At 36.0% G+C, this 27,500-nt stretch overlaps 1 protein-coding gene across 13 annotated transcripts in view; it reads right to left on the bottom strand.

The window, feature by feature from the left end:
* The window catches only part of LOC137616392 (defense protein l(2)34Fc-like), a 1,552,671-nt gene that overhangs the window by 492,918 nt on the left and 1,032,253 nt on the right, over positions 1–27,500 (bottom strand). For 2 of the 13 annotated variants that reach the window (XR_011039414.1, XR_011039422.1), the window contains one exon: positions 3,324–3,372. The exons of the other annotated variants lie outside the window; for them this stretch is intronic. The gene's annotated coding sequence lies outside the window, so the exon portion shown is untranslated. The remainder of the gene's footprint in view (positions 1–3,323; positions 3,373–27,500) is intronic. 13 annotated transcript variants of the gene reach the window in all.

Genomic DNA, 27,500 nt, shown 5'->3' with positions numbered 1-27,500 from the left:
GACTGGGTGTCCCGTCGTCTTGATATGGTGATAAATACCGTGCTTGGCAGGAGCCGTGGGCGTATGGCGAAGTTCTGGAAGGAAAACTTCTGGGTACGACGTGAGGAGGTGGGCGTAGGCATCCATGAGTGCGCTGATGTGGAGAGTGAGGTTGGAGGGGAGGGGGTTGAAGAGGTGTCGACAAGTACGAGTCTGCGTTGACCAATTGACGGTGGGCGACATCGACCAGAAGGTGGAAATGAGAGAGGAAATCCGCACCGAGGATTGGCAATGTGAAGTCAGCAACGAGAAACTTCCAATTAAATTTACCGTTTCCAAACGATAATGTGAGGTTCTCGTAACCATAGGTGGGTATCGTAGATCCGTTGGCAGCTACCAAGCGGACGTCGGCAGATGTAGACAGACTACGTCGTGTCCTGAAGAGTTCCCTTGGCAAAAGAGAACGACAAACACCTGTGTCTACCAAAAATCACACGCCCGTTCCTGCATCATGTAAAAAGAAAAGATTAGAAACACAGGAGGCCCCCGCCATGAGCGATGGCCTACTTACACGTTTTTTGGTCACTGACAATCCTAGGCACATTTCTTCGCGGCTGCCCCGAATCTGTTGTGGTAGTAGTAAAACTGCGGCCGATGGGAGGCAGTAAGTGGCTGTAGAAGTCGTCGGTTAGGGCGCGAGCGAGTGGTGGGTGGTGCGTGGCTTTGTCGTCACATCGGCACGTCATGCGGTAGGCGTGTATGTACTACAGCATTCACGTCAGCTTCGGTTGACGTTGAATAGGCGTCCTCTTCGTCAGGAGTGGAGGCGTTGATGGAGGTCTTGAAGGTCGTGAAGTGGCTGTCCATAAGGGCGTCGTCTTTGGTCATCAAGTCCTTTATGGGTAAACTATCGACATCGGGTATATGGCAGCGCGTACAGATTCGGGTAAACAGCGTATCCAAAGGGCACGAAGTAGGTTCACCTCACGAGGAGACCCGTCTGCGGAAGGTTGTAGGCGAGCAATACTGGTCATTTCCCTGAGGGCGAGTGAAGCCCTTTGGTCCTCCAACGGTTGTTGAGAGAGCTGAAAAAGCTTTGCTATACGGACGGCTGGCGACGGTGAGTACTGCTGCAGAAAGTATGCTTTGAGGGCATCATACGCTATTGGGGTGTCTCCTTGTTCACAAAGCCAGTCGGATATTTGCGGGAAGGTGTCCTCGGGTATCGTCGCGAGAACATAATCTGCTTTGGTGGTTGAGCGAGTCACGCCCTTGATGCGAAACTGGTCTTCTGCGCGCTGAAACCAAGCAAACGCCTCTCTGCTGGCGAACGACAAAAGTTTCAATTGGGCGGCTATAATACTAATGACGGAGGGGCGAGGGGGGTTGGAAGGCGGGAGGAGCGAGTCGACTTCCGGGGTCACCAATGTGACGAGCCGAAAGAAGGTTGTGACTCAAAGGCAGGATGAAAGCAACTGTGTAACTTTATTACAGAACGCTCGCTTTTATATACATAAATTCCATGCAAAAAAGGCATAAAAGACATAACAGGAAATTTCCTATTCAACGGTGAGAAAAACAGACATGTTATTTTCAGGTCCTTGTCAATGCGAGGGGAGAGCGAAGATACAAGCATAATATACACAAAATGAAATGTAGTTACTATGTACGATCGTGTGACACACGGTTGGTATAGAACTAACCCAAGACTGTGGAAGAATATGGTATAGTCTATGGCACTACCCACGACTCGAGAACAGTAATGGTTTGATTTTGAGGCGGCCTTCTCCCAGAGAGCTGCTTGCATGTAGTAGGATGGCCAGGCCACAGTGCTACATTGGATCCCTCTCTCTGGTTACGGTTTTTTTCTTTGCCTAAATATGTACTGAATAATCTGGCATATTCTTTCCACATTGTCCTCTGTCCTCATACATCCGACAACACTGAGATTATCAAATAATTCTTCTTCACTCAATGGGTTAACTACTGCACTGTGATTGTTCAGGGGCTATTTCCTCTTGGTAAGGGTGGAAGAGATTCTTTACCTATGGTAAGCACTTCTTCTAAGAGAAGGAGACTCCAAAATCAAACCATTGTTCTCTATTCTTGGATAGTACCATAGCCTCTATACCATGGGTTTCCACTGTCTTGGTTTAGATTTCTCTTGCTTGAGGGTACACTCAAGCACACTATTGTATCTTATTTCACTTCCTCTTGGTTTTTCTTTTAAGTTTTTATATTTTATCCATGAAAGATCTATTTTAATGTTTCCACTGTTCTAAAAATATTTTTTTAATTGTTCATTACGTCCTATTTAGTTTATTTACTTCCATGTTTCCTTTCCTCAGAAGGCTATTTTTTCTTGTAGGAAAATTAGGGCTGTTGCTTAGATAGCAACAACAACAGCAATAATAATAATAATAATAATAATAATAATAATACCATAGCTATAGAGTCTTTTACACTTGTCAAGTGGAAAGTAGGCACAAAACAATTACAGTGTAGTAGTTAACCCCTTAAGCGAAAAATAATATTGGGTAATCTCACTGTTGTCAAGTGTATGATGACAGAGGAGATTGCATGTGCAGGCAAAGGAAAGGTGAGCCGTAACCAAAGGTATTCAATATAGTACTAACTGGCCAGTCAAAGGACCCAATAACCCTCTAGTGGTAGTATCTCAGCAGATGGCTGGTTCCTTGGTCAACCTACTACACCTTCATAAATAAAAAATACTCGTATGCATATATATATATATATATATATATATATATATATATATATATCCTTCTGAGTGGAGATACCGTAATGTGACGAGAGAGTTTGCGTACCTCTATTATCAGCAAAGCAGTGCTAGTCAGGTCCACCCATACTAGGTTGGTTTGCTGTGACCGACCAGACAAAAGTCTCCCACCATCACCAATTCACAGCTAGCCAGCGTGGTGACGAAAACTGGTTTAAACCCAGATATGAATGCGGACATGTCTGAGGCCTTTGCTCTGCAGTGGACTAGGAACGGCTGCATTTGTTATAGCTGTGAGTGTATATATATATATATATATATATATATATATATATATATATATATATATATATATTTACTATATATCTATATATATATATATATATATATATATATATATATATATATATATATAAATGGAGTTGTAGTTCAGCTGGATACGTCAGACCTTCACATCATTATTGCTATACTCTATAATACTGATACCCTGTCTTACTCCTCCCCTTGCTCGCAAATGAGTTTTTTCAGTACTCGTGCTAATAATTATTAGGACAGTTTGATCCCTGACTAGTTTATAAATCTGAGAGTGAAGATCAACACTTACACGGTTCAGGAAAAACGACGTAAGTCTATCATCACCTCTGAAGGATTGGCTGAAAAACATGAAGGTATAAGAATTTATAAACTACCCTCTTTAATTGGAAATGGTAGGATGGATGTATATGGCAGGGGAGTTACAAGAAAGGGCCAGGTCAATTCTGTTTGGATGTGGTATGATATCTATTGAGAGAGAGAGAGAGAGAGAGAGAGAGAGAGAGAGAGAGAGAGAGAGAGAGAGAGAGAGAGAGAGAGAGAGGGGGGGTGCTTTAATACTTTTTAAGGGTTAATATAAGCTGTTCAGAAAATGTTTGCCTGCCTTCGTAAAAAAAACTAGACATTAACGTATGCATGAGAGAGAGAGAGAGAGAGAGAGAGAGAGAGAGAGAGAGAGAGAGAGAGAGAGAGAGAGGGTGCTTTAATACTTTTTATGGGTTAATATAGCCTGTTCAGGGTAAAGACTGTCACCTTTCGTAAAGAAAACTAGAAAATAAGAGAGAGAGAGAGAGAGAGAGAGAGAGAGAGAGAGAGAGAGAGAGAGAGAGAGAGAGAGGCTTTAATAATAATATAAGTTAATATATCCGGTTTGGAGTAAATGTTTGTCACCCTTCGTAAACTAGACATTACCGTATTCATGAGAGAGAGAGAGAGAGAGAGAGAGAGAGAGAGAGAGAGAGAGAGAGAGAGAGGGGGGGGAAGGTATTTATTATGAGAACTGCATTAGTAATATTAGAGAGAGAGGTGCTTTAATACTTTTTATGAGTTAATATTACCTGTTCAGAGTTAATTTTTCTCATCCTTCGTAAAGAAAACTAGACATTAACATTGTCATGACAGTTAATAGAGAGAGAGAGAGAGAGAGAGAGAGAGAGAGAGAGAGAGAGAGAGAGAGAGAGAGAGAGAGAGAGAGTGCTTTAATACTTTTTATGGGTTAATATAATCTGTTCAGAGTAAATGTTTGTCACTCTTCGTATAGGAAACTAGACATTAACGTATGCATGATAAATTAGTTGATGATGAGAGAGAGAGAGAGAGAGAGAGAGAGACGAGAGAGAGAGAGAGAGAGAGAGAGAGAGAGAGAGAGAGAATGCTTTAATGTATTTCACGAGTTCATACAAATTGTTCAGAATAAATTTTTGTCAACGCATGTGGAGAAAACTACCTTAAATGACATTAAAGATTTCATGATAGTTAATGACTCCGTATCTTCAAACGTACAAAAATATTTTGAAATAAAACATGCAACATACCTTTGACCAAATAGTGCAATCATAACTGCAACAATTTAATAATTCAGTTGTCCAGAATATCTACCAATATTCAATGTTTATTATTTACCTCCAACATCAGCCAACATTACATATGGAGAAAATGAAAGATGTTATCGGATTGTATTAATTACTAGCCATTAAAGGTCTTTAAACAACGTCATATCCTTACAGCTTTTATACAAGGCATATTGCACATAATTCCATGTGAATGAGATAAAACGTTCTATGTTTTATGTCAGAATAGGATTATTAATTTATATGTTGCAAAACTACATTTGTGTCTGAATAGAATGAGAGAAAAAAAGATTACTGAAGAAATGACAAGATTCAAAACATTTTCAACCCTGAAATAGTTTTCCATCTGACACATGTTCCTCGAGTCACGTGTTTCAGGGGATAGTTTACCAGTAGAGCTCCGCCTACCATGCGATTTTCCATTGGCTCACCCGATTTTAGCTCCACCTACAATGCGCTGCGACTGGTTGCACCCATCGATGACGTAAGAATCTCATCTGCCCACGAATCGTCCCTGCTGAGATACGTAACGAAACACAACAATAATAGCGAAGGGATGTAGTAGTGTTTTTCTTCTCCTTCCCCCTTCCATCCTTCGAGACCCCAGACCCTGTCTCTTCAATAACACCGCTAAGTGAACTGTGCTATTACATCACGTTAATATGTATTCCTGTACTCGATCAACAAAGCATAGAGTAAAATTCAATAGACAAATCTAAATTGGCACACCTCTACCGTTTTCATGCTGATAATGGAAATGAATTCCCAAAGATGAAAAGATACTGCTATGCTATATTTTACTGCTCCATTTCTTCATAGAAAAACATGGACTAATATTCAGTGTTATATAAATCAACCATCCAATATGGTGAAATAAAACTTTAATCATGGATTCCCAGAAACTATTTACAGCAAAGCAGTTCGTGGAAACTTGAGATGAAAGTCAGCCTCTACTCACATTACATCACCACCCAAAGATTCACCATAACATTATTAAATAATTCCCAATACCTTTTACAAAATAAAACCAGCTCTAATTAATTTGCTCAAGATTTAACGATTGAAAAAAAAAAACAAGTTATCATTAATCACTAAAAGGCATATAATTTAAAAAATGGCCTAATTGCACACACAAGACCGTCGTTCTTAAAATATAATGGGCAGATGCAAACTAATTTATACATGCGTGTATATATATATATATATAATATATATATATATATATATATATATATGTAAGTGTGTGTGTGTGTATGCGTATGTAAATTTCTACCACGTGTGTATATACTGTATATATACAGATAAAATATATATATATATATATATATATATATATATATATATAGAGAGAGAGAGAGAGAGAGAGAGAGAGAGAGAGAGACTATATATTTATATATATATATATATATATATATATATATATATATATATATATATATGTGTGTGTGTGTGTGTGTGTGTGTGTGTGTGTGTCATAAAACATCAAAATATGAAAAGCTGCAAAATTTTTTTTCCTTTAGCTCTCAATTTCATATATTAATAAATATATTATGTAAAGAATGCTTATCATTTGAAAGCAAAGGAAAAAAATATATATTTGTTTTCGGTATCGATATTGCTATACGGTTTATTCTGTAGCTGGCAACCGTATGTGCCATGAGGCTGAATGTCTAGCAGGCATCACAAACGGCAGAAATCGTAAAACTTTGTCCTACGATTACAAGGATTTTGCGACAATGCTCTCATTCGTGTGTGTATGTATATATATATAAAACTGGTCACAAATGAACAGCAGAATCTGGGGCTATGACACTGGGCTTTTTCTACATTGTTGGTTACTAGAGACCAACCATACACATGAACTGCATCCAAGTTCTCCCTCCATCCATGCTAGGACCAGGGAGATCCGTGTAATGGAAAACATCAGAAAAGGGACTCTTTGTGGAACCAGAGACCGAATTTTCCCTTCGGGAGCAAAGGAAGATTTCATCCAAGATTAACTTTGATTTATTCTAATTTGGGCCCACGCGTTGTAATCTTTCGAATGAATGATTTTTTTTTTTTCATCTTTCTGGGTCTGGGATCTTGAAGTGTGACCAATTTCATCCTAAGCTTTACTGGATGTACAAAAGCCGCTGTCCAACAGAAGTAGGCTCTTTCCAGGCTTAGCTGGAAAACCCAAGGAACCTATGGAATATCACAAAGTTTTGGCGAGTGATAACATACTTTCATATCAATGATAAGTTAAAAGAAAAAAAAATGGAATTCAAACATTTTTGGAAGGTAAAAAAGATAATTATATATATTAAAAAATCGTTTTTTTTATAAAATGAGTTATGCATAATTCAACATCAAATAAACCAAAAGGCAAAGATATGCTCTGCCTAGTAGAATAAAATTCATGTTTCAGGGAATCTGAATATACGGTACCTATACACAATGAAAGAATCTTGGGACCAGATCAGAACATCTCCATATGAATAGGGAACTTCACAGAGATAGTACAAAGGCGGACGAGATATCAATTACTGCAGTTGTTTACCTCTATCTTTTGACTGAATATGAGACACCATAACTAGAGGACCTTCAACCAAGCATCATTTGCCAAAATGATGGTGCACCACCACATTAGGGACTGCAAGATCATGGATTTCTAAATAAAACATTTACAGACTGATAGATTGGAAGGAATGGCCCAATTACCTGGCCACCTCGTTCACCAGATATTGCTTCTTTGAACTTTTTTTTTATGGGGCTATATTAAAGATATCGTGTATCGAATAAAGATACAGGACATCGCCGACCTCAAGCTAAAGATCACTGATCTGACTGCCACCATTGATAAGGCTACGCTACAACGAACATGGCAAGAAATCGAGTAATGTCTCGACATTCTTTGTCCAGCTAAAGAGCATCTACTAATTTTGTAATACTTTCCATACATTTCTATATATTTGCTTTAGTAATATAGTTTTCAAATTGCAGAGTAAATATATTTACTAAAAAATCTCCGAAATTTTTAATGTTAAATCTACAACTAACAAACCTGCAAACAATAGGTGACTACCGCACTGCCAAAGGAGTCAACACATGAACTGACCGGGAGGCATTAGTGAAAGTGGTATTATGTGATGCAGTTATCAAGGTAGACTGTCCATGACGTCATGAGGAGTGAGGAAGTCTACCTGGTGGCTGTTGTGTGCCTGCGAGGTAGTTGAAAATAAGGTGAAGGTTAAACGCTATACCTGGGCGAGACATATTCCTCCATTGCAAATTTCATCCCCAAATCTCTTAACAACAGAAGGGCATGACTACAACGTTAATACTTAGCTAAGACACACCAGCCAGCGGTTACTATAGGGAATGCATTAGAGTCCCACACTTTATTCCTTTCATCTTTGATAGATTGTTATCTAATCCTTTGGTTTATAAGCTCTCAATAAATATTCACAATATCACTAAGCAAAAAGGACCTAGAATAATAAATAATAACGAAGGAAGGATATAGGAAGAAAACGGTCAATATGAGAATAGATTTGGAAAAAATAGTCAATATGGATAATCTACAATAAATATAATTGATCCGATTCTATTAAATATTGGTGAAAAAAATGTAAGAGCTCCAATCATATAGGTCACATTTCTATTACTTTCCATTTCCTTTCAGGGTAAGGTTGATATACTGAAATTTAATCCTAATGCAAACCACTCTAGGACTTATGCCTGAAACACAAGTTGAAGACTATTCAAGAGGTGCTGGAATCTTATAAGGAACATCCACACACCCCACGCCCCACCCCCCAAAAAAGATAGTCGATTTAGATGCTGTATTCTTATAATCATACCAAAAAAACAAGACAAAGTATGTCTCATTAATATCGATTTTGAAAATTCACATTCTCATGGACTTGCTGAATTTCCTTTTTAAAGCGTTCCAGTGATAGCACTGGAAAATCTAACGTTAGGTTTGACCTCTAACGAAAAATAGATACGCTGCTTGAAGTCAAGTGTCTATTCTTAAATAAAAAAAAAAAAAAAAAAAAAAAAAAAAAAAAAAAAAAGGACCACCGAAACAGCCTCGAGAATTTATGTTTCTGACGATACAATAAACACCCTCCTCCAATCAAGTTGAAATATACTTGATATTTCATGAGAGAGAGAGAGAGAGAGAGAGAGAGAGAGAGAGAGAGAGAGAGAGAGAGAATGCTCCACTCATCATGAAAAATTATTCCTGAATTTATATATAAATTCTATGATGTATAAATACCTATAATTTAATACCTGTATGACTAATTGAAAAGACTTTGGGTGTCTATCGACACATTAAAAAAAAGAAAAAATTGGTAAAGCTAAAGCAATAACTCGAACTTATGAAATTTCTTATTTATTATTCAAGATGTATTTGAAAAAAGACATTTTCATTGACAAACAATCAACAAATGAACCTACGTGCACTTCACCAAGAGAGATCAGACGTTTAACGAATACGCATATTTGGTCACGTATATATATATATATATATATATATATATATATATACATACACACACACACACACGCACACGCACATATATATATATATATATATATATATATATATATATATATATATATACATATATATCATCTCCTACGCCTATTGACGCTAAGGGCCAAGGCCAGATTTCGGCAGTGTCGTCTATATCTTAGATTTTTAAATCAATACTTCTCTATTCATCATCTACTTCACGCTTCATAGTCTTCAGCCATTTAGGCCCGGGTCTTCCAGCTCTTCTAGTCCCCTGAGAATCCCCCCAGCTGAACGTATGGTGAACTAATCTCTCTGGGGAGAGCGAAGAGCATGCCCAAACCATCTCCATCTAACACTCTCCATGATCTCATCCACATATGGCACTTGAGTAGTCTCTCATAGTTTCATTTATAATCCTGTCCTGCCATTTAAATCCCAATATTCTTCTGAGGGATTTGTTCTCAAATCTACAAAATCTGCTGGATATTGTTTCATTGTCATACCACGACTCATGACCATACGGTAATACCCATCTCACTAAACTGATATATAGCCTAATTTTTATAAGTAATTTTAGGCGATTTGATTTCCATATTTTACTTAACCTAGCCATTGTATGACTTTTTTTTCAATCTTTCATTAAATTCCAATTCTAAAGACACTGTATTAACGATCATAGTTCCAAAATATTTAAATGATGCCACCTCATTGATCCGTTCTCCTTCCAATGATATTTCATTTTTCATTGCTTTTCTGTTCTAATCATCTTTCTTCAATTTATCTTGATGTCAACTTTATGTGATATTTCATGCCTTCCGGTAAAGCAAGCTTTGCAAGTCTTGTGGCGTTTTGCTAATATGGAGAGCGTCATCAGCATACTCTAGGTCTGCTAATTTCCTGTTACCAATCCAGTCTAATCAATCTCCGCCATCCCCAACTGTTCTATGCATTATAAAATCCATGAGGAGGATAAACTGCATAGGTGACACACATTCCCTAGGAGTACTCCACTGTTGACTGGAAATTAATTTGATAGGACTCCATTAACATTAACTTTGCACTCGTTATGCTCATAAACAGACCTAATCAAATTTACATATTTAAGAGGAACTCAATAGTAACGCAGGACTCTCCACAAAATTAACCGGTGCACACTATAAAAGGCTTTTTCATACTCCAAAAATGCCAATAAAAGGTGATTTCTATATTCTACACATTGCTGTACCACACGATTTAAAATCAAAATTTTGTCAGTACAACTTCTACTTTTTCTAAATCCTGCTTGTTCATCTCTGAGCCTTTCCTCAACCTTTCTCTCCAATCTCTTTAAAATGAGCATACTATATATTTTCATGACAACTGATGTAAGTGTGATGCCTTTGTAACGATTGTAATCAGTCAGATCTCCTTTTTTGTCATTTTATTCAACACTCCTACCTCCCATTCATTATGTTTTGCCTCTTCATTCCACATTCTACAAAAGTAAGTATTCTAGAGTCACTTCATTTTCGGCCAAAACAATCTCAGCAGTTATTCCATCATATCCCGGGTATTTCCTTCTTTTGAGTTTTTTAATTATAACTTCGATTTTAAACACACTGGGCACATCAAGGTTTTACTCAGCTTAAGGTATATCAATCAAATTATTCACTTCATATCTCCTATTCATGACCTCACTAAAGTGTTCCATCCAACGTTGCCTTTCTTCATCTTGTGTTGTTATAACAGATCCATCTCTTTTTTGATGGGTATATGCTTTTTATTTTCCCCAGTAGAGATTTCATTAATAATTTTATGAGCAATTTTTACACCATGGCCACTTCTTGAAGTAATAGCACTGTCAGCCTCATCTGCTTTCCTGTTCAAATATTCTCTTCAATTATTCCTGGCTTTTCTTTCGACCTCACTATCAATACTGGAATACTTAGCATGCTCTACCTTGTAATTTTCATTACTTCATCGGAAACTTTTAACAATCAATTTCTGTCTTTGTCTTCCTTTTATAGTCTCCTAAGTATCATTTAATATCCATGTGTGTGTATATATATATATATATATATATATATATATATATATATATATATATATATATTGTCTTCTTTTTATAGTCTCCCAAGTATCATTTGATACCCGTGTATGTATATGTATGTATGTATGTATGTATGTATGTATGTATGTATGTATGTATGTATATATATATATATATATATATACTGTATATATATATATATACTGTATATATATATATATACTGTATATATATATATTTTATATATATATATATATATATATATATATATATATATTCAAATAAGCCATATATATTTTTGATACATTAATGTCTGGATTCTCTTAACGACCTCGGGATCAGAGCCCCAGGCGAAATCACACAAAGACAAGAGCTTGGCTCCGGCCGGGAATCGAACCCTGGTCGGCAAGCTTGTATAGACAGTGACTAAGCCACTTGGCCACGAAGAAAGATAAAAGTCAATGACAATTCTTCTGTACTTATACCTGTCGAATTCAGGTATTTTGTACTTAGAATTGAAATCAACCCATCTTCACCATCGTAGCTAATTGGTAGTTTGTTACTTGGCATTCAATTAATGATAAATTTTGCACATTTTTACGTGTTTTTCATATTCAAATTTGAATATGAAAAACACGTAAAAAATGTGCAAAATTTATCATATATATATATATATATATATATATATATATATATATATATATATAAGCACGAATCAGATAACCAACGGTTCCTTTAACGACCAAATAACTGATAAGCCTACTGCGTTCAACACCTTTCTAAGCTTTAAGATCAAACATCGCATAAATATTGCTTCTTCAGGTATGACAGTTATTTGACAGCGCTTGCCATCACTACTCTTGCGTAGTCAAACCTATGTTGGTGCATCGACTTTCTTTTTTATCTTTTTTGTTATTACTAATTGTATTTTTCCACATAAATATATGATTTGATTTATGGAATTAGAGACAAATGGCCCATTGCTATGGCCGAGGAGTCAGTTGGAATATGAAATCAAAATTAAGAGAAGTTGGACGACAAAACCGAATAAAAGAGGAGGCGAGGAAGTAAAGTAGAAGGCTAAGTAGTTGGAGCTCCGGACAAGGAGTCTGCAAAACCGCCTTTAGTAATGCCTTAGTGCACAGCGTGAGATCCACTGACAGTATTACCCCCTACGGGATCTATACACATGTGTACCCTAATTGGGTATGAAATTTTTTCTTGCTTCATATGTAGTCGCATAGCAGTAAATAACGAAGCGACTTTTGGGAATAAATGCAGCCGGGTGTAGTTCTCCCGAATTAACCATAGGAAGTCAAGGGTATAAAGAAAGCTTCCTAACGAACATTGCTATAAAAAGCTGCTACAGAATGCACCCTTTCTCCCGCCTCCCCTATAACACCATTTTTCCCCATCAGACGACAAATGTACATCCCCGCAGTTCAGACTTGGCAAGCTAAACCAACCCTTTCTCACTTTTCAAAATCTCTACTATTCTTCCATGTCAGTTTTGAATAAAATGAAACATTTATAAACTCGTGCATGGTACTTGGACCCTAACTGCGCAGATGCATTCAGAGGTCGTCTGGTGGCATCAGACGGACCCAGCGATAAACTAGCGTGTCTTTTCCACGAGAATAAGAAAAAAAAAGTTAATTTACATAACTATATTTCACTTGGCTATAATTTTTCTTTCAGTATGCAACGCGTGAAATGATGTAGTCAAGTGCCATTAGATATAATGAATTCTCAAGATACTTGAAATTGTAATTTATGTCGGAAATGCCATACCACAAAACAATTAGCAATGCCAAAACTTCAGTATAATGAACCTAACCAAAACAATTTCCTTGGATAGTATCAAGTATCAATCATTTGTTGTTCTTACATGCGTTGAGAGAATATAACTAAGAATCGTATACGTAACAGAAATACCTTTTACATAATTATTTTGTCGTAATATCCCCGTGTAATTTAAACAAAATTTAAAATATAAAAAACTCAAATGTTAACTTGAAAACATAACATCAAGCATTTCTCAAAATTAAAGAAGTTCCCGATATTGTAATTCAATTGCAAGTATGCATTAACCAATTAATAAACATCATAACATCATGTTTTCACTTTTTTCGTTGCTGGTTAAACGCAATATATTTAGAATGGATCATTAGCGTGCTTTTGACCAAAAATGTAAAATGGAAACCAAGACACGTATTGAGAGAGAGAGAGAGAGAGAGAGAGAGAGAGAGAGAGAGAGAGAGAGAGAGAGAGAGAGAGAGAGAGAGAGAGAGGGGGAAACTGGTAATAGTTTTAATTTAGTTTTCTTATAGATAAAACATTGACAATGCGAAAAATATTCTTTATGAAACTTGTATGCTACACTCACATACACAAATATATATACATACATGCTCATATAACACATACATATATGATATAAACATGTAAATACACACATGTACTTACACATACATGTACTTACACATACATGTATATATACACCGCTTATATACACAAACATACTGCATATATATATATATATATATATATATATATATACATTTATAATTTATATATATACACACACGAGTATATGCATACATACATAGATACATACATATTCAACACTATTCCTTTTCCTATTCCTCAACGTTGTACCTAGATCCTCTTTTCTTTTTCTTACTTGTCGCACCACTCCATCCATTGAGATAATAATGTATTGGAGACTCACTTCAAACAAGTCGCATTTCCAGAATATCCTAACACGTGCTTCACTTCGCCATAAAAATCTTTTAATCATTCATAACTCATTTCTATAACCCACATTTAACCACTCTCCTAACGGCCTATCATAATCTTTTGATATACACATATACGGCAAATTGAGCTTTTCTTCTGCTTTCATAATTCTCATATAACTACTTCATAACAAACAAAACGCCTTTAATTTTACCTGAACAATCACAATTTTTCTGCTACTGGTCCTCCCTTTATATTTTCAAAATCAAAATTCATCATATAATTTTCCTTTCATACTAAGTTATAATTCTTTAATGGTTAGACCTCTTGCACATCCTGTTCAGCTACTCCACTGATACCTTCACATCCATTTCACAGCATCTGACTCATAATCCCACCAAAAGACTTACTTCTCTTAATAATGTTACTTAATTCCTCTAAAGTTATTTCCACATGCATCATCAAGCTTGCACTAACTGCTTTCCTTCTTGCATTCCCAAATTTGACATGTAATCAATCTTCCACATTTTCCCAATTTTCTAAATACTCCATTTCAGGACTGCATCTTCTTCTAAAAGAATATCTCAATTTCGATCTTATATTCCAAGATAAATTTGCTCCTATAACTTTCTCTTTGTCTTTACTACCTGCCTAAATGCGCTCTTTTTAAAATCTTGCTAGCTTCCCATTCCCCTTTTAATTGTTTTTCTTTTTTTCTGTCTCAATTTCCTCTTTGTCACATTTATCCTGCGCTATTGCCATAAATGATTTTTCTTTTTCTTTGTGGCATTTCCACCGTGTCTTAAGAAAACCCACACACTTTACATAGATATTTGAATATGCATATATTTATTATTATTGTTGTTGTTGTTGTTTATATATATATATATATATATATATATATATATATATATATATATATATATATATATACTGTATATATATACAGACACAAATGCAGTCGTTTCTAGTTCACTGCAGGACAAAGGCCTCAGATATGTCATTCATGTCTGGAGTCTGGCCCGTTTTCACCACCAGACTGGCCAATGCGGATTAGTGATGGTGGGAGACTTAAGTCTGATCCGTCATGGCAAACCAACCTAGTATTTGGTGGCTTTGACTAGTAAGCTTTTCTGATCATAGTGATTTGCAAACCCACTCAGATAAATTTAAAAATCAATACATAATTATGTACTGCAAAGGTTTGAATTACTAAATCAAACATTATGAACCATTCAAGTAAAACTTGAAAATTCACATTGCTTTTTTATATTCTACCCCCCCCCCCCAAAAAAAAAAAACACGGGATGAGCAAACATCTGCGCCCTTGTCTCCATACAAACAAAATCCAATAATTAAAGTTCATGTTATTGCCACATTATCATCTTGATAGTATCACGATGTCACAGTTGCTGCAAAACTTCATTACTAAGAGATATTCATCTTCAAATGATTTTCTTTTTTAGGAACTTCAGTAACGTCTTACATCAGCATGATAATCTCTTTCCCAGATCTAGACGTGACTAGAATAAATGATGGAAAACATCTTGAGAAGAGCCAAATAGAGAAGCTGTCTGGTGGAAGGTGGATAAAGCAGGAAAACTCGTGGTTTTTATACGAGACATCGATATGTTCATCGTCACCCGTGGGAAAAGTTAGGCCTCATGCTTGTAGTTAACAAGAGTTTTGTGTCCGAAGGTTTGTCAGTTTTGTTTTTGCTCTCCATTTACCCTACTGTTGGCATCACTTGTTCAGTGGTGTTTTGTCTTTAATTCATAAAAAAAAAAGCTCCATCTAAACCACGAATTCTAAATATTTGATCATCCATTTCAATACCGTATAAATTTTCTTATCATAGTCTACTATTATACATTAGTATAGTGATTAATCCTGGAATTTTTTATGACGTTGACTAGCTGTCCTCCGCTTATTAATAGCAACATTAATCCAAAAGCAGAACTATATTTTCAAATAGATATAGGAACCAACGCATCTAAAGGCCGTAAATCCTACGTACAAGTTTATTCACAATTTTGTCAGAATTGCTTTAGGATCCATAAACATCTTTAGCTGAACCAATACTTTTCCTCTAGGTAGTTTATAAAGACCACAATGAATTTTCGTACAGAATACTTAATATAAATTCGTTAAAGCTTAAACATTAAATCTACATTTATTGTTGTTTTTGTCCTTTTTGTAGTAGAGAAAATTAATTGTCTGGGGGGAAAATCTTCGATACTAACGCATATATGACCTTGGCCTAAGGTTAAAATGTGTGACTTGCTGCTCATAAAACATATTTAATTTCAACACAATACCACAATTATTATCTAGGTTGTCATGAAGATCAACAAATTCGCAAATATAACAACAGTTATTTAAATGCAAGCAAAGGTATCAATAAAAAAAAAAAAAGACGTGGAATGAAGATACCTACAGTCTTTACTTCTGGGCTCAGGTTACGTTTAGTTCATAAAAAAGGGCTATACAAAAATGATTAAGCTTTACTGAAATTAAGAATATATTCCTGACAATAAGAGAGGTCATGGATAATTACATTAATGTGTAAGATTAGAAATTTATTTCATATGCTAATAAAGTAGTACTGAGTTTTATAGACACAATTTTATAAAGATATCTCAAGCTAGTTTTGGATTGAAAACCAGAGGAAAGAAAATGATCGAAAACCCAAATAGTTGGTGAGGAAACCTAGATACTGGCGTTAAGAGATGCTTTGTTGATACCCAATGCTAAATTCACTTGATTTGCTCACCATTGTCAACAAGGTATTGACCATGGTAGAAACGTAACAGCCGACATTAGTAAAGTAAAATTCTAAACCTATTAACACACAGTAATAGAAAATTAAAACAAAAATAACATTTTTGTCGCGGAATTTGTTAATGTGTGATACATTTCTTCTATTTTCGATATTTTGGTATCCAAACATTAAATGAAACTGTTTCTTGTAATTTGACAACCATAAATTTCCGGATTTTTCTATTTTCTCGCAAAACTGCATAAAGAGAGATACATCAACAAAAGCAAACAAAAACATGAAGAACGAATATATTGTAGCATGTAGAAAATAGAATGCCAATGTAATGCCAACTGACTAAGTGCTTCGAAAATAGCTCTGACGCAATTGGGAAAAAAGTCAATGAATTCGTTGCAACAGTTCAGAAATTTGCTTTGCGTTTTCAGTATCATATCTATTAACCCCGCCGTATAAGAAAGAGCAACCTCAAACACACCAAGACAGCTATAACTTTACACTCTAATATAAAGGATTAAATAAAAGCTGATACGTCATAAATAACACTGCTGTCTGTGTAAGGAAAACTCCTACAATTTAGGGAGCTATTCATTCCCAAACGTCAGCCAGATGACCTAAATATTCGGTGTAAAGAGGCAAAAAAATCTATCGCGTGCCAATTCCGGGACAGAGAGGTTAGTCACCTTGTCCCCCGGGTGTTTGAGGAAGTTTAAGCTAGTGACATTACTGACAAACCATCATGCCTATTTTTGTCTTTCCCTCATGAATGCGTTCTAATCTGCCCTATATGCATGTAGGTTACGAACGAGCCCAAACATATCATAATGCAGAACTATCTACAGAAATATTGCCGGTTTGACTGTCACATAAATCTTATATGAAAGTTATCAACGTTTGTCGAATAGAAAATCACCCATTTTAGATGATATAAACAGACAAATGCTTTCCTTCAGCCGAGATACTGCAACATCTCGAGACTGCTACCATAAGACTTGTGGAAAATAGAACAGGGATCACAAAGTTTCGATCTCATTATGTTTAGAATGACGATGAAGTCTCTCCGAAGGTTCAGAGGATATTGCATACATAATGAAATGACGAAAATTATATATAAAAAAAAATCAACCAGTCGTCTGAAAAAGTTAATCTTACGTTAATCTGATTTGGATTACAAGTGTGTTGTCAGTCTGGGAAGAGATAAACTATATATGAAAAAAACAAACTTGCACTGTTACTTTAACTGTCATACCCAACCGAGAAGATATGAATAAAATCGATAGAATATACGATAAATACCATGCAGAGAACACCATAGGGGATTTTAAAAACAAACAAAACTCCCCTACATGGATAGTATTATAATACGACTAAAGAACATCAACTGTGATCACCTCTGAGTTTATCCATACCAAATAATCATAGGAACTGGTCGAATGAATGTATACTAAAATAAAAGACGTTATCTATCACAGAAATTATCTGAATCCGAAAGGTCAGTTAGATATGGCATACATAACATTGGTACTTTGGTTCACCTTAGCGCCTTTGGGCATCACCTCAACTGCAGTAGTAATCTTTTCATTTCTTAAGTGATTGTCTATACAAGAGGATTCTGGAATCAGTAATCATAAAACAAACCGCATGAGGTTAGACAATGGACACTGGAAAGGAAACATCGTGGGCAAATCCCGTATGAATTTGCCTATCAAAAGGATAATCCAGCGAGACCGACATCCAAATAACCACCTGTAATTAAATTAGTTCAAACGCTAACCTGCAATCCAGCCACCTAGTTTATAAGAACAACAAAAAACCCACATGAGGAAACCAGATCCAGATTTGTCTTCTACCAAACTGACTACAACCTTTTAATCTAAAAAGGTTAACGTAAACCCCTTTTACGAAGAATTTGCCTCTCATTTTCAGACCAGACGAAGAGCTTCTTGTATTGGTCGAAATATAGTGATTCAGTTGATTTACTTTATTCCTGGTATGAACCTTTATAAGAACCATACAAAACTGTTCGAATGCAGTATGGATTGGATTTATGTATCTGGATTATACAGTACTAGTGCTGGGACCTATATGGCTATTCGGATCCCAAATTTAACTGGTGAAAAAAACAGTAGTTTAGTTTCTAAAGGTTGGACCACAAAATGGAAGAAAAGAACTAGGAATAACGGTAAAGTAGGAGCATATAAAACAAGTCCGGGTAGGCGCCAAAGGAACGTTGCAAAAATCAGTAAATAATATCAATAGTGTAGTTTGCGGTGCACTAGCCTAGCGGAACTATGCCTCTACAGGAAGATTACGGTATGAAGAAATACACAGTGGCGGATTTAGGGGGGGGGGGGGGGGGCGAGTAGGCCATGGCCTAGGGCCCCGCGCCTGTGAGGCCCCGCGAAATTTGATTCAAAATTCGGCGTGGGCACTTTATAATCAATGGAAAAAAATTTCTCCACGCTTGTGTCAATGAATTTCTGCGAAATAACATTTACACAGGCAATTACAGTCCTATGACAATGCCAGCAACATGTCTGATAAATATCAGGGAACCCAACAGATAATCAAGAACGAGTGCAGTGAAGCTGAGTACATACCATGTATGGCTCATTCCTTAAACTTGGTGGGTAAGTGTGCCGCAGAAAGCTGTCCTGCTGCAGTGTCATTGTTTGGTCTGATACAAAACTTGTACTCCTTCCTTGTCGCATCTACTTATCGTTGGAGGAGACACCGTGAGGTAATAGAGACTAATAAAGATAAGAAGTTGAAAGTTGATAAAAAACTTTCAGACACTCGTTGGTCAGCACGAGCAGATGCTGTAGCTGCTCTCAGTAGAGCACACAAAGAAAACATCATTGTTCTGGAAGAGTTTTCCTCGGATCAGAATCAGCCAGCTGAAACAAGAGCTGAAGCAAGTGGTCTTCTCAAAGGTTTGAAAAAACATGAAACAGTAATTCTTCTTGAAGTTTGGGATACAGTATTGGAAAGGTTTCAGAGTGCCAGTATTCAACTGCAAAAACCTGGAATCTCCCTCAACACAGCTGTCACACTGCTGGAGTCTCTTTTACAGTTTGTTAAAGACCTGAGATCCCAGTTCGATGATTTTGAAGCAAAAGCTATGGCTAAGTGTGATCCCAGTGACGTGACTGGTAAAGTTGCATACTACGCCGACAGGCAGTCGCAGCGTATTAGAAAGCGCAAGCGTCACCACGATGAACTAGACTCGGTGGAGGATGTTACGCTGACAGGGAGAGACATGTTTAGAGTGACTGCTTTCTTGCCAATCATTGACAAGCTCTATGCTGCCCTAACACAACGCCTTGTAGCTTACAGCGACCTTCGAGAGAAATTTGGGTTTTTGTCAGAAATCTCAAACAAAACAAACACTGAACTTAAAGCAGCTGCTGAAAAGCTTGTGTCTTCATATCCTAATGACTTGGAGGCGGGATTGGAGTCGGAGCTTTTGCAGTTTGCACACCTCATGAAATCCATTCCAAGAGGTTCATCTGAAAGTGCTCCTTCATTAGGTGGTGTAAAAGCTGCACAAAGACAAAGTCCGGAACTAGAAATGTATAAGATAATTCACAGACATGACATGGTTGAAACATTTGCTAATGTTGAAATTGTATTACGACTCTATCTCTGCATGTTTGTCACAAACTGCACTGGGGAGCGATCATTCTCCAAGCTGAAACTACTAAAGAATTATCTAACAAACACCATGGGGCAGAACCGCTTATTTTCACTCACCCTGTTGAGCATTGAGCATGAAAAATTAAGGGTGCTTGATTTTACTGATGTCATCAAAAAGTTTGCAAGTAAGAAGGCTCGAAAAAAATAATTTTTTTAATGAGAAATAGTTGAGTGTACCGTGCAAATTGCATGCAATAAACAAAACCCACTCATTTTGCCATTTTGCCACTCACTTCAGTCAAACGGTATTCTCTTTTGTTTATGGTGTATTATTGAAGTTATTATTTTTCAATGGTGCATATTATAGTTGGGGATCTCCTTAGTTAATGGTGTATTATTATAGTAATTTTTTTGTTATGCTTCAAAAAAGCAAATGTGTAATGTTCAACTGTGAAATGGTCACTTGGATAATTATCAATAAATTGAATATTGTTTAAAAAGAAAATTTATTTCAACGCTTATCTCTTTAGTTAATGGTATATTATTATAGTTATTTTTTATTGTTGAGCTTCAAAAAATCATATGGGTAATGTTCAACTGTGAAATGGTAATTTGGTTAAATTTCAATAAATTTAATATTGTTTAAAAAGCTAATTTATTTTAACGCTTCGCTAGTACACTGATTTGAGGGCCCGGTAAGGTCACCGGGCCTAGGGCCCCGCACAACCTAAATCCGCCTCTGGAAATACATATCTCTGTATACAGCTAACTACAAATACACACATACATACATACACACACACACACATATATATATATTTATATATATATATATATATATATATATATATATATATATATATGTGTGTGTGTGTGTGTGTGTGTATGTAAATATCAACCACAATGGCATTTAAAACCGAATTCTATCTTGGGAATATTTATCCACTGGAATTCATTTTATGGTAACAGCTTCTGGCCGGGCAGAGATTCGAACCCATGCCTATTCAGCCGGAAACCATGCCTGCGAGGACTCTACCAACTGAGTCATCAAGAGAGATATAAGTTTATGACAAGTCCCCGTACATATTCCTGTCGAATTCAGGAAACTTTTTATAGACTTGAAATAAACACATCTATTATCTCACCAAGTATTTAAGGATGATATTTTTATTTTCATTATTATAAGCCAAGATACAGCCCTACTTGAAATAGCAGATTGTTACAAGCCCCCAAAACAATAGGAAAAGTAACTCAGTGCGGAAAGGAAAGCAAAAAGTAAAGAATCGAGTATGAAACAAGTATTGGATGAACTATGAAAGAACGTATAAGTCAAATTGCTCAACAAACAGCCTTATCCCAAGTTTTAGCTTCTTAAGATTTACTGGCATGGTATGGGTAAATATAAAAGCAATGGATGGTCAACATTATAATCAAATCTTATACAACATGCAAAATAAGCTAATTAAGGATAAGGATTTTAATAAACGTAAATGTTTTAGATAAGTCAGCTGCTAGCGACTAGACGACAAACATTCAAAATATGGCGAAATAATACAGTTAAAACGCTTCTTCAGAATACAGTCTACAAATATTTTCACAGAATTGTTCAATACATCGATTTTTTGTTGTGTAATGGAAGAGACAGATCGAACATATAGCATATACGTTCTATTGAGTGGTGTGGCTTATCTGCTTTTAAATATTAAAATTGCTTATTAGCTCCCTCCAAAATGTCTATTCATTTCACACGGCTGAACACGTGTTCGACGAGAAACCGTAACAGAACAGAACAGCATCATTGTAAATCATATTGCCACATTTCTTTATTGTTGTACAAGTGTCTATTGCATTACAAGTTTACTTCACTTTAACATGCTAAAATATCTGCATTCATATTGTATCAGTATGTGTTTACCTATCTATAATGTCTTTGATCTAAATCAGATAATTGGTGCACCACTTGTTTAGAAAGAAAGGCAACGGTGTATGTAGGTAAATCCCCGCCTCCACTCCAATAGAACCTTGGTTTTATCTTGGTGGGACTATAATGATATAAATGACTAGGAGAGTTTGCTCGATTGAATAAATAGAGCGTGGGTATAAGTAATCACATTTATGAGGACACTCAGATGCCATCCCCTTCTGATGAATGTAGAGAGTTTTAAGAAACCAATACATAACCAGATATATCTAAAAGGAAAATAATAAGAGATGAAATTAATCTTCGTTGACAACTTCTGGAGAACAAAAGACTAACAAATATGATCATTTCGTCCATAGAAGGTTTGTTTAAAAATCATACATTTCTCGAATAACAAGGCAAAAATTTTAGGAATATGCAATAGTAAGGTAAATGACTAATGGCACAATCTTCAAACATCTGTTTCGTGATTTTAATCGTAAATATTGTTAAGAGAAATTTGCTAAAAAAAAAAAAAAAAAAAAAAAATGAAGGAGACGCGTCGATAAAAAAAAAGAAAAAAAAAAGCAGAATGCGAGGTCCCTTGAAGAAAATATCTTTTTTGAAATTACTGAAAACACTCGCAAAGTGGAAACAGAGTCAAGTACAGGTGCAAGCCATGACTTTCAAGCCCTGAACTTTAAATAATAAAGTTCTGCTTTTGAATCACAGTACACAGAGAACAATGGAAGTAAAGATTCCCGTAGATAAAGAAACATTTCACCATGGCTGTCAGAATATATACTGCACTCCCATAAAGTGGATTTCTAAGAGTAAGATACATTGTTTGGATTTCAGTGAGTAGTATCAAGTCGGGTATAAAAGAATTGATAAATTGAAAATGCAATTCAGAAAAAATCGAAAGGTGAAATGCAGTTTCTATGCAACACCCACCACCCCAAAAATCTGGGAGTATACAGGATCTTGGATGGTTTGGTGTATATAAAAAAAATTCCATTTTATATGAAGAGAAAAGTCTTACATACAATGAAAAAAAGATCTAGAAAACCGAACTTTGATGATTAGCCAGACTACATTAATTCTTGAAAATTGACAGAGTACCTTTCGACTTTTCACTTACTTTATTATTTGCACTTCTTAAAATATAGACAATAGAGGTAAAAATTTAAGTATTGTTTGGAATACTTCAATCTCAAAACATTATGTTAATCATATAGCTAATATTGCTTGTTCTAACATTGCCAGCTGCACCTAAAGATCATTACCAACACAGGAGATGGGTTTTTAACAAAATGTTTGTTTTTATATCTGTTTTTCATTTGTATTATAACTCATTTCTCTATAATTTTAATTTTTATTAAAATATGCATCATATTCCGCGGGTGCTTGATATGAGGGCTAATAAAAAATAATAATAATAACAATCATCTATCAAACATTTCTCTTCCGTATTAGTTGTCCATTTAGACAATTGCATTCACAAACGGAACAAATAAAATTCTCATATTCTTCGAGCCATAGAATTCTCGAAGAGTCTCAGTGTCAATGGATTTCAGAATTCCTGAAATGCCTTAGTGTCAATAGATGTTTTTGAATATTTTCTTTACTTCCTAAGGTCCATGAGCCGGGAGAGACTTTTTAGGATAGCACCTCCTCGTATGCTTGCACAGGTATCTATTTAAAATATCACTTTATACCAACATTGCACTAATGATAACAACAGCTTTAGCTATACCACAATCCTCTCTCATCTATGAACTATTTCATTGCGGCGTCACTTATAAATGGATATTCCGGTATATATTCACATCCCAAACAAACTTAGCATGCAACGTCTTGGTATTAAAGACCTAGAAAATAAACAAAACCTAAAGAACTTATGACGTCTGCAATGAGATGTTTGAAATAATTAGACTGTAACATGAATATTAAACATTATACATTAGTAAGGTCAAAGACCTAACGGATCTGTGCTGTATGAATGATATATTTAATGCTATTCACTTTGGATAATAAAGCAGAATATCAAATGAGAGAGAGAGAGAGAGAGAGAGAGAGAGAGAGAGAGAGAGAGAGAGAGAGAGAGAGAGAGAGAGAGAGAATCTTTGTTTAATTTACCTTTATTTACGATCTCACATCGATAATGAGGTCCTAGTATATTCCAAATTATATTATAAAGTGAAAAGCCATTTCTCATTTACAACAATTACATTTTTTCGACAGCAAAGGGAAACTTATTACTCCATGGTCAGAGAATTGAGTTTTTCTTTGTTAGCAATGCTGGAAATCAACATTCTTCATACAGCACGTTATCATTACCTTAACAGGAGAGCCAAAGAGAAACCATGCCACTGATATACTGACGATCCCTTATTTATTACTCTTGCGTGGACATGGAATACTGGATACAATAAAAATTTAAAATTCACTTAAACCATTAATGTTAAACACTTAAGATATTTCTCATTCACTTAAATGGCCATTTGTTACGTAAGTAATCAATTGTTAGGAATTAACAGGAAAAAAAAGTTAATCGAGCCAAGTTCATATCTATAAAAAGGAATGTAAAAAAAAAAGATGTAATCACGACCGTTGAGTAGCGAGCAGGAGAATAATGACATGGGTAGACAGATGGTAAGGGGATGTGAAGGCAAAGGTTATGTAACCGAGAATGACTACAGATGCGCTTCTTAGTAACAGTTCCTTTGGGCACGGCTTGGGGGAGTATAAGGTAGCCCAACAGGGCATCCTTTCAGGAGAATGTCCTAAGGTTAGCAAAAAGTTCTCGACTTCCTTCCTTATCCTCAGATTGGTTTAGATTCCTTAGGGGACCAATGAGCTGAGAGATCTCCCCTAAAAGAGTTTAAGCAATTGCACATGTCGCTCTTGGAGATGGAGGAGGCGGCGTTTCACTTATCCTATTTCAGTCAATGGTTGCTACGTAAGATATGACTGTGAAGGACTACCCAGATATTACGTCGGAAATGCCTAGAAATTCTAAATTTACTTTTTTTGCGAGGTTCTATTGCAATAGATAGCTGGCATTTTTTTCATGGCTTTAATGGAAACTTCATGTGTACACACACACACACACACACACACATATATATATATATATATATATATATATATTATATATATATATATATGTGTGTATATATATATGTATATACATATATATATGAATATGTGTATGTATGTATGTATATATATATATATATATATATATATATATATATATATGTGTGTGTGTGTGTGTGTGTGTGTGTGTCTGGTTATAGTTATATAATTATATGATCACATAACTTGCTAATTCCTTAAATTTCTTATTACACAAAGAAAAATTTCTCCTCGTCGCATGGTTAAGCGGATTTCTTTACCTTCACAAATCCCTGCGGCACTCGCGAGATGCGAGATGAGTCAGGCCCGCCGTCTGCAAGGAGTGTCCAGCTCTATTTTTATCTTTTCGGTATTTCAAGTGGAATTTGGAATTTCATGACATAGCACGCAGCTTATGCTTTCTCTAATTTTCTATGGACCCTCTCTACAATACAAACAATTAATGGCACATGGAAAAAATACATATCTACATAAGTAAACAATTAGAAATAAGTAATATTTGTGGCGTAAACACGCTTTCTTCGAAAAATTAATTAGAGATACATAAACTTATACATATATATATATATATATATATATATATATATATATATACATATATACATATATATATATATATATATGTGTGTGTAAACAATTAAAATAAGTCACATTTGTGATGTAAATACTTTGAATTCGCAAAAAAAACAAAAAGGCGAAAATTGGACGAAATCCATACCAACACCGATCTTCACCTCTGAGAGACCCTTGAGCGCATCTTATATAACATAGAATAAAAAGGACAGCTTTTCTGTTGTCTGTCGCAACTTCTTTCGCCCAAGAGTTTCTTTTCTTCCCCCGGCCGGCCCATATAGTATGTATGTATGTATGTATGTATGTATGTATGTATGTATGTAAGCCCCGACTCCCTTCCTATTCTCTAACCTTTTCCAACAGACGCCCTCGGCAACTATGGCTACGCACCCAGCAACCAGTCACGTGTATATATAATTTCTACCCTTTTTATGGTAGGGTGTTGCGTAAGCAGCACTGCATTCCGCATCTCTCTCTCTCTCTCTCTCTCTCTCTCTCTCTCTCTCTCTCTCTCTCTCTCTCCGTTAACACCTGCTCCCCTTTCGGCTTTGTCAAGCTTCCTTTCTTTCTTTCGGTTCTCAATCTCCCCTTCCACTGCTTTAATTACACAGTAGTCATTGTCACACTGGTTACAGTGGGTGAAGAACTACAGCGACACGATTAAGAACTGTGCCACAGAAATGAGTGACCCAGTATTAAACGACACAAGGCCAATCAACCAAGGGATAGGGGCGAGCGTTGTGTGAAAGGGAGGACACACGAACTCCAGTTCCTCTTCTTATGAGCAACAGGATTGTTTCTTTTTGCATACCGGTATATTATAACTGAATCTAGAAATAAGATGAGTTATAAAAATGCAGTACAAGACAAAAATGTGGCGCACTGTTGCTAAGCCCCTAGGAATAGTGTTACCAACCTTCCCTTCTTCCCCTTGCCATCTATCCGTGTTTATACCGCAAAAACACTTAAGCCCTTGCTATTTAATACCATCTTTCTTTTCCTCCAACCGCTGTTTTAAAGCTCAACATTCCTAATTTTCATTGTCATATTCGTCCAAAGCTAATCTGCACCCGACATGCACTAGCTCACCAGAGTCGCTTTCCACAGGATTTGATCTCTGCTCTTGATCTCCACACGACACATTCCACTCTCGACTATGCATGACCTCCAGACAGCGAAAGGATAAGAAAATAAAGTCCCAATTTCCATCAAAATCTTTTAGCGAATTTGGAAACTGTGTTACAGACTATCATAAATGAAATTAGCTATTTCGAACAATGCCAGTGCAGCCTATAGCATTGATACACACGTGGCATTGGGAGGCTGGCTACTATTCATACGATATGTTATATTAGTATCCTTGCTGTGAAAAATATCTCTAATACAATTCAGGATTGGCCTAGATTCTCTCTCTCTCTCTCTCTCTCTCTCTCTCTCTCTCTCTCTCTCTCTCTCTCTGGTCCTGTTGATCCACGTGTCTCATCTTTGGTCGGTAAGGGTTTGCGTGTCTGGTTTAGGGCAGAAGATATTGACAAGCAACAAATTGTTGACAGTTTCATAAAAGATAATTTCTAACGGAGGATATCATATTATC

The sequence above is a fragment of the Palaemon carinicauda genome, chromosome 22 (assembly GCF_036898095.1).
Source record: "Palaemon carinicauda isolate YSFRI2023 chromosome 22, ASM3689809v2, whole genome shotgun sequence".
Taxonomy (NCBI): domain Eukaryota; kingdom Metazoa; phylum Arthropoda; class Malacostraca; order Decapoda; family Palaemonidae; genus Palaemon; species Palaemon carinicauda.
Note: the sequence above shows the minus strand (reverse complement) of the source record. Positions and strands in the feature narration are given on the sequence as shown.